The sequence below is a fragment of the Oncorhynchus masou genome, chromosome 17 (genome assembly GCF_036934945.1).
Source record: "Oncorhynchus masou masou isolate Uvic2021 chromosome 17, UVic_Omas_1.1, whole genome shotgun sequence".
NCBI lineage: Eukaryota > Metazoa > Chordata > Actinopteri > Salmoniformes > Salmonidae > Oncorhynchus > Oncorhynchus masou.
Genome location: NC_088228.1, coordinates 38,332,247 through 38,341,346, shown reverse-complemented (window position 1 = coordinate 38,341,346; position 9,100 = coordinate 38,332,247).

Here is a 9,100-nt window from a genome sequence, read left to right as displayed (position 1 = left end):
GCCTATGTCTGTTTATCAAATATGCATAGTCACTTTAACTATACATTCATGTACATACTACTTAATTGGGCCGACCAACCAGTGTAGCCTCGCTACTTTTATAACCTCGCTACTGTACATAGCCTGTCTTTTTTTGTGTGTGTGAATTTTACCCCCTTTTTCTCCCCAATTTTGTGATATCTAACTGTTAGTAGCTACTATCTTGTCTCATCGCTACAACTCCCGTACGGGCTCGGAGGTTGAAAGTCGTGCATCCTCCAATACACAACCCAACCAAGCCGCACTGCTTGGTTGCTGGTGTGCGATGAGACAAGGATATCCCTACCGGCCAAACCCTCCCTAACCCTGCACCAGGCTCCCTAATACCTTTTTGCACTTGTAAGTAAGAATTTCACTGTAAGGTGAATACAACACCTGTTGCATTCAGCGCACGTGACAAATAAACTTTGATTTGATTTGATATTCCTAGTTTAATTAGTTAGGGAGCGTAAACAAAGTACAAACTTTTTTTGAATTCGAATTTCAATAGCTCCTTGGTCATGTGACCTACTGACATCAACCAAGGTTTAGAATGTCCACTGACTACAATTCTGTATTGCACACCCTTTAGTTTGTCCATTTTCATATCACTCAATTTTACATGATTTTTTTCAAAATGTACCATTTAAATAGCTCCTTGGTCATGTGACCTACTGACTTCAAACAAGGTTTAGAATGTACATTCAGTGGGCCTACACATTGCACACCCTTTAGTTTGTCCATTATCATCTCACACATTTTTACATTCATTTGTCAACTTTCTAATTTCAATAGCTCCTTGGTCGTGTGACCTACTGACATCAACCAAGGTTCAGAATGTCCACGGACTACCTTTCTATATTGCACACCCTTTAGTTTGTCCATTTTCATCTCACATGGTTGTACATATCTTTTTAAACATGTTTCATTTCAATAGTTCCCTGGGTCATGTGACCTTACATCCCTCAAACTACTTTCAGAATATCCACTGACTAGCCTTATACATGGCACACCCTTTTGTTTATACATTTTCATCTCACATGATTTTACATTAATTGCCTGCTCTGATTCCCTGAAGGACAGTGTCACTCACACACCTATTCACTTGGGTCTTCTCCCTGGGGCCTTCCTGACCTCCAGGCATGTCCCCATTGACCTGATGATTCCAGGCCTCTAGTGTGAGATGGAAATGGACAAACTAAAGGGCGTGCAATGTGTAGGCCCACTGAGTACATTTTGAACCTTGTTTGAGTCAAGTAGGTCACATGACCAGGGAGCTATTGAAATTAAAATGTTTGAAAAATTCATGGAAACGTGTGAGATGAAAATGGACAAACTAAAAGGGTGTGCAATGTGCAGGAACAATGAGTAAATTCTGAACCTTGTTTTAGGTCAGCAGGTCACATGACCAAGGATATATTGAAATTCAAAAGTTTTCAAAATTACAGTAAAATCATGTGAGATGAAAATGGACAAAATAAAGGGTGTGCAATGTTTAGGCCCACTGAGTGGACATTCTGAACCTTGTTTGAGGTCAGTAGGTTACATGACCAAGGAGCTATAGAAATTTACAATACATGCAAAATCACCTGATATGCAAAGGGGCAAGCAAAATTGTGTGCAATATAGAAGGGCAGTCAGTAGACATTCTGAACCTTGGTTGAGGTCAGTGTCACGTCCTGACCGTAGTCCCTTTTGTATGTCTCTATTTTAGGTTGGTCAGGGCGTGAGTTGGGGTGGGCATTCTGTTTTGTTCTTGTGTTTATATTTCTATGTGTTTGGCCTGGTATGGTTCCCAATCAGAGGCAGCTGTCAATCGTTGTCTCTGATTGAGAACCATACTTAGGTAGCCTGTTTTCCCACTCTTGTTTGTGGGTGGTTGTTTTCTGTTTAGTGTGTTGTTTCACCTGACAGGACTGTTTCGTTTCTTCCATTCACTTTGTTATTTTGTTTTGTGTGTTCAGTTCTAATAAATTAACATGGACACTTACCACGTTGCATATTGGGCCGATCCTTCCTACTCCTCCACAGACGAAGAGCAGAAGCGTTAGAGTCAGTAGGTCACATGACCAAGGAGTTATTTAAATGCAAGTGAAAATGTATGTATAATCTATTGAAATTAGATTTGAAATTTGAATCTTAAAATTATTTTAAAATCTCATGAGATGCAAATGGACAAACAAAAAGGGTGTGCAATGTGTAGGTCCACTGAGTGGACATTATGAACCTTGTTGGAGGTGTGTGGGTCTAAAAAAGTGTGTGCAATGTGTGTCTATGTCATCGGGTTAGCTAGAACCAGTTTTGAAAGTTTTAGGAGTATTGGTTAAAGAGCTATTAAAATGTGAACATTTTGATTTGTAACTGTTGACGGACCCTAACTGCTGTTGGTGGACGTAAGGAAAACTACAGGCGAATATCCGTCGAATATCCAACCTGAATCTGTCTTTACCTCGGTAGCTATCATCACCAATATTCACTGAATTGTTTCAATTTATTTCACCTTTATTCAACCAGGTAGGCTAGTTAAGAACAAGTTCTCATTTGCAACTGCGACCTGGCCAAGATAAAACAAAGCCGTTCGACACATACAACACAGAGTTACACATGGAATAAACAATCAATAGTACAGTAGAAAAATCTATATAGAGCATGTGCAAATGAGGTAGGATAAGGGAGGTAAGGCAATAGGCCACAGTGGTGAAGTAATTACAATATAGCAATTAAAACACTGGAATGGTAGAATGTGCAGAAGATGAATGTGCAAGTAGAGATACTGGGGCTAAAGGAGCAAGATAAATAAATACATTATGGGGATGAGGTAGATTGGATGGGCTATTTACAGATGAGCTAGTGGGGCAAAAAAGTATTTAGTCAGCCACCAATTGTGCAAGTTGTCCGACTTAAAAAGATGAGAGGCCTGTAATTTATCATAGGTACACTTAAACTATGACAGACAAAATGAGAATTATTTTTAATGAATTTATTTGCAAATTATGGTGGAAACTAAGTATTTGGTCAATAACAAAAGTTTCTCTCATTACTTTGTTATATACCCTTTGTTGGCAATGACAGAGGTCAAATGTTTTCTGTAAGTCTTCACAAGGTTTTCACACTGTTGCTGGTATTTTGGGCCATTCCTCCATGCAGATCTCCTCTAGAGCAGTGATGTTTTGGGGCTGTTGCTGGGCAACACAGACTTTCAACTGCCTCCAAAGATTTTCTATGGGGTTGAGATCTGGAGACTGGCTAGGCCAATCCAGGACCTTGAAATGCTTCTTACGAAGCCACTCCTTCGTTGCCCGGGCTGTGTGTTTGGGATCATTGTCATGCTGAAAGACCCAGCCACGTTTCATCTTCAGTGCCCTTGCTGATGGAAGGAGGTTTTCACTCAATCTCATGATACATGGCCCCATTCATTCTTTCCTTTACACGGATCAGTCGTCCTGGTCCCTTTGCAGAAAAACAGCCCCAAATCATGATGTTTCCACCCCCATGCTTCACAGTAGATATGGTGTTCTTTGGATGCAACTCAGCATTATTTGTCCTCCAAACACGACGAGTTGAGATTTTACCAAGAAGTTATATTTTAGTTTCATCTGACCATATGACATTCTCCCAATCTTCTTCTGGATCATCCAAATGCTCTCTAGCAAACTTCAGACAGGCCTGGACATGTACTGGCTTAAGCAGGGGGACACGTCTGGCACTGCAGGATTTGAGTCCCTGGCGGCGTAGAGTGTAGGCTTTGTTACTTTGGTCTCAGCTCTCTGCAGGTCATTCACTAGGTCCCCCCGTGTGGTTCTGGGATTTTTGCTCATCATTCTTGTGATCATTTTGACCCCATAGGGTGAGATCTTGCGTGGAGCCCCAGATCGAGGGAGATTATCAGTGGTCTTGTATGTCTTCCATTTCCTAATTGCTCCCACAGTTGATTTCTTCAAACTAAGCTGCTTACCTATTGCAGATTCAGTCTTCCCAGCCTGGTGCAGGTCTACAATTTTGTTTCTGGTGTCCTTTGACAGCTTTTTGGTCTTGGCCATAGTAGAGTTTGGACTGTGACTGTTTGAGGTTGTGGACAGGTGTCTTTTATACTGATAACAAGTCCAAACAGGTGCCATTAATACAGGTAACGAGTGGAGGACAGAGGAGCCTCTTAAATAAGTTACAGGTCTGGAAGAGCCAGAAATCTTGCTTGTTTGTAGGTGACCAAATACTTATTTTCCACCATAATTTGCAAATAAATTCATTAAAAATCCTACAATGTGATTTTCTGTATTTTTTTCTCATTTTGTCTGTCATAGTTGAAGTGTACCTATGATAATTACAGGCCTCTCATCTTTTTAAGTGGGAGAACTTGCACAATTGGTGGCTGACTAAATACTTTTTTTGCCCCACTGTATGTACAGGTGCAGTGATCTGTGAGTTGCTCTGACAGCTGGTGCTTAAAGCTAGTGAGAGAGGTAAGAGTCTCCAGCTTTAGTGATTTTTGCAGTTCGTTCCAGTCATTGGCATCAGAGAACTGGAAGGAGAGGCGGCCAAAGGAAGAATTGGATTTGGGGGTGACCAGTGAGATATACCTGCTGGAGTGCGTGCTACGGGTGGGTACTGCTATGGTGACCAGTGAGCTGAGATGAGGCGGGGCTTTACCTAGCAGAGACTTGTAGATGACCTGGAGCCAGTGGGTTTGGAAACATAGGCTACTAGATACTGTACAATGGGATATTATCAACACGAGACGTTCTCACCCACATTTTAGTTTATTTTTCTATTATTTTGGACATTACATTGGACAAAAGTCTATTCATCCTTATTTCCACTGCCATCAGATTTAAGCTCCATATCCACTTCTGCCAGTGTCTCATCGCCCGCTGAATGTAAAATGCTAATGCTCGGCGGGCCAGAGTTCAGTTTGTCAGTGGCGGCCACCTGGGCAGCTTAGTCCCGTTTCAATTTAAACCCCTGAAACATATCAAAGCCAGCCCATGGAAACATAGGGCAGGCCTAGTTCTATCACATTCTTTTGTCATTTTCTTACTCTCTCTTTCTTAAGAGAGACAACTCTCTTATTGTGACCTATGTATTATTATATGTTAACTTTGACGCCCTCTATTGACGAGATACAGATCTTTACGTAGCCAGGGTTGGATCTCAATACAGCTTCCTCTCCACTTCCGCTTTAATAATCTACACTCATTTGAAATAACTGAACAGGTGAAACCAAAATCCCAGTATCCACCATATTGCTTTCACCTGTCCAGGGTTTTCAGATCTTTGCAGGTGAAGGGAAGGAGCCAAGGAGATGAGCCAAGAGTATTGACATTTACCCAGTGTACGTGTATGAAAATGACTCAAATGAAGTCTGCTTAGTATGCTGCCTGCCAATTATTCTTGTCAGCAGTTCATTGATAAATGCCAACTTCAGTTTGCAGGTGACAGCTGCACGCTATTTCAGCCAACCGTGAGGTAAGAGGAACCCACCTTACTCGTTTGGACGCTTTCTTATGTTCTTCGAGAGAAAGAGTCAACAAAGGGAGGACAGGGAAGTAGGTTACTTTTTACAGCCTCGCTCAAATAATCAATGGTTCGTGCAATTCGGGATCCCTGGGACGTCCCTACACTAAACTCTAACCACTACCCTAACCCTTACCTAAACCCAACCTTAGGTGTTTTAAATGTCAATTTCAATTGGGTGATGTCAGAGTCTGGAAAGTCCCAAGGATTCCGTTTCAAAGAATCAAATCCAGACAACAACAAAAAACTATTCGGCACAACCCCCCTTTCAACAACCACAGCAACTTCTTTTACAATCGGTAAAGGCTAGGTGGGCAAATTATATACTGCCACAAGTTCACAGACAAACAAATACCGCAGGCAATCCTAATGGTAAGAGGTGGAAAGCATCGCCGTGGGAAGTCGTTTGGGGTGGGGGTGTTGCGATTTGAGGGGTGAGAAATAAAAAGCCCATGCTGAAGATGTAAATATTGGTCAGGACTAGTAAAGGCTCAGTGCACTACTTTTGTGAACAAATTTAAACTAAATGTATTTAAATGTTTACCAGCATTTGTAACTTGAGTCTAATCATTATCTGTACAAAAAAGTGAATTAGATAAACAGGATCTGTCCAGCTTGTATAAATACTTTGCAAATGCACTTATTTCTATGTGAAAACTGAAATGGTCGTTTCATTATTGTTTTGTAGACGCTCTTATCCAAAGCAACTTACATTAGTGAGTGCATACATTATCATACTATTTCAAACTGGTACCCCATGGGACTTGAACCCACAACCCTGGCATTACAAACACCATGCTCTACCAACTGCACCACATTACATAAACCAAAACTAACTTTGCACTTTTTGATGTAGCCTAAATGTTTGAGGACAGTGTTTTGTCCTTTCTGGATTCCATTAGAATCAATCAAACGTATTTATGAAGCCCTTTTTTACATCAGCCAATGTCACAAAGTGCTTTACAGAAACCCAGCCTAAAACCACAAACAGCAAGCACTGTAGATGTAGACGCACGGTGGCGAGGAATAACTCCCTAGAAAGGCAGGAACCTAGGAAGAAACCTAGAGAGGAACCATGCTTTGAGGGGTATCCAGTCCTCTTCTTGCTGTGGCAGGTGGAGATTATAACAGTACATGGCCAAGATGTTCATAGATGACCAGAAGGGTCAAATAATAATAATCGCAGTGGTGTAGAGGGTGCAACAGGTCAGCACCTCAGGAGTAAATGTCAGTTGGCTTTTCATAGTCGAGCATTCAGAGTTTGAGACAGCAGGTGCGGTAGAGAGAGAGAGTCAGTCTGGTACAAGGTAGCACGTCCGGTGAACTGGTCAGGGTTCCATAGCCACAGGCAGAACAGTTGAAACTGGAGCAGCAGCACGACCAGGTGGACTGGGGACAGCAAGGCGTCATCAGGCCAGGTAGTCCTGAGGCATGTTCCCAGGGCTCAGGTCCTCCGCGAGGGGAGGGAGAGAGAGGGTGCATACTTAAATTCACACAGGACAAGACAGGATAAATATTCCAGATATAACAGACTGACCCTAGCCCCCCGACATAAACTATTGCAGCATAAATAAAAAATAAAAATATATATATATAAATATAAAAAAATAAAACAAATACTGGAGGCTGAGACAGGATGGGTTGGGAGACACTGATGCCCCGTCCAACAATAACCCCGGACAGGGCCAACCAGACAGGATAGAACCCCACAGCAGGGGTTGAAACTGTAGAACCCAGTTCCTACATTTGAATACAAAAATGTATTTTATCAAAGAAAACTATGCCACATTTGATTTCTGGGACCCTCAAGATGACAAATCAGAGCAATATTACTGAATGTAAGTACATTATATACCTTCAGAGGTGAATATATCAAACCAGTTGCCGTGATAATTTTTGTTGTTGTTGTGCACTCCCCTCAAACAATAGCATGGCATAGCTATTGTAAATTGTACAGTGCATTTAGATTAACAATAATTGAAGCTTTCTGCCCATATAAGAACTGTCTAATGTATGTCCTGGGAAATGTTCTTGTTACTTACAACGTCATGCTAATCACGTTAGCTTATGTTAGTGCAACCGTCCCGGTGGAGGTTCACCGATCCCGTAGAGTTTTTAAAGGTCGAGACCGAATCTGCGTCTCTCACATGGGTAGGCAGACCATTCCATAAAAATGTTGCTCTATAGGAGAAAGCCCTGACTCCAGCTGTATGCTTAGAATTTCTAGGGACAATAAGGAGGCCTGCGTCTTGTGACCATAGTGTAGGTATGTACAGCAGGACAGATGGGTAGGAGCAAGCCCATGTAATGCTTTGCAGGTTAGCAGTAAAACCTTGAAATCAGCCCTAGCCCTGGAAACCAGTGTAGAGGGGCTAGCACTGGAGTAATATGATCAATTGTTTTTGTTCTAGTCAATATTCTTGAGGTGGCAGGTAGCCTGGTGTTTAGAGCTTTGGACTAGTAACCAAAAGGTTGCAAGATTGAATTCCAGAGCTGAAAAAAAATCTGTCGTTCTGACCCTGAACAAGGCAGTTAACCCACTGTTCCTAGGCTGTCATTGAAAATAAGAATTTGTTCTTAACTGACTTGCCTAGTTAAATAAAGATCAAATGTAAAAAATAAAACAATAAAACAATTCTAGCAGCTGTGTTAGTGCCTAACTGAAGTTTATTTAGTGCTTTATCCGGGTAGTCGGAAAGTAGAGCATTGCAGTAGTCTAATCTAGAAGTGAAAAAAGCTTGGATTCACTTTTCTGCATCATTTTAGGACAGAAAGTTTCAGATTTTTGCAATGTTACATAGATGGAAAAAAGCTGTCCTTAGAATGACAATTGCAGAGAAAGGGACAAGGCAACAACTCTTACAATTCCAACTATTGAATCATGCAAGATACTGTTCTTAATTATACAACTACCTTTTTTGCCAAAGCTGAGATGGAAAATATTCCCCCCTCAAAATAATATTTTTTTATAAGCACCCTCAGCACCCCTACTTCCTGTGGCCATGGCCCGAAGGGATTCATGAAGTTGTAAATATTGGAACTATTTTGGTTATAATTTTAAGGGATATTTTGATCTGTTGTGTCAGCCGAGATGCATTATTGACTGGGGGAAATACAATACTGTAAATTGTAAGCTGATGGTAAATTGCTCATGCGTTATTATGGGAGATTGCTTAACATTGGTTAACATTTGTTTTGACAGGATTGGAAAGGGCGATATGATGACATGCTTGATTTGGAGTGTGAGGGAGAAGTTATGGTTAGCCTTGCACTGTTGAATAGCATCATTCTATTCTAATCTGAGTAGCCTACATACGTTTTCTTTAATCCAAGACACAGGACCAATCCCTCTGTGTAATTGTATAAGTCCTCTGTGAAAGAATACACATAGGCTACCTAGCGCTAGAATGTACTGTTAAGGAGTGTAGCCCACCCTTCCCAGTGGGCAAAACCTGATTTGAATCATGAAGTATTGGCTCGAACTCCCCCCCCCCCCCCAAAAAATAATTACTGACCAGAATGAGATTTACACTACATGACCAAATGTATGTGGACACGTGCTCTTCAAACA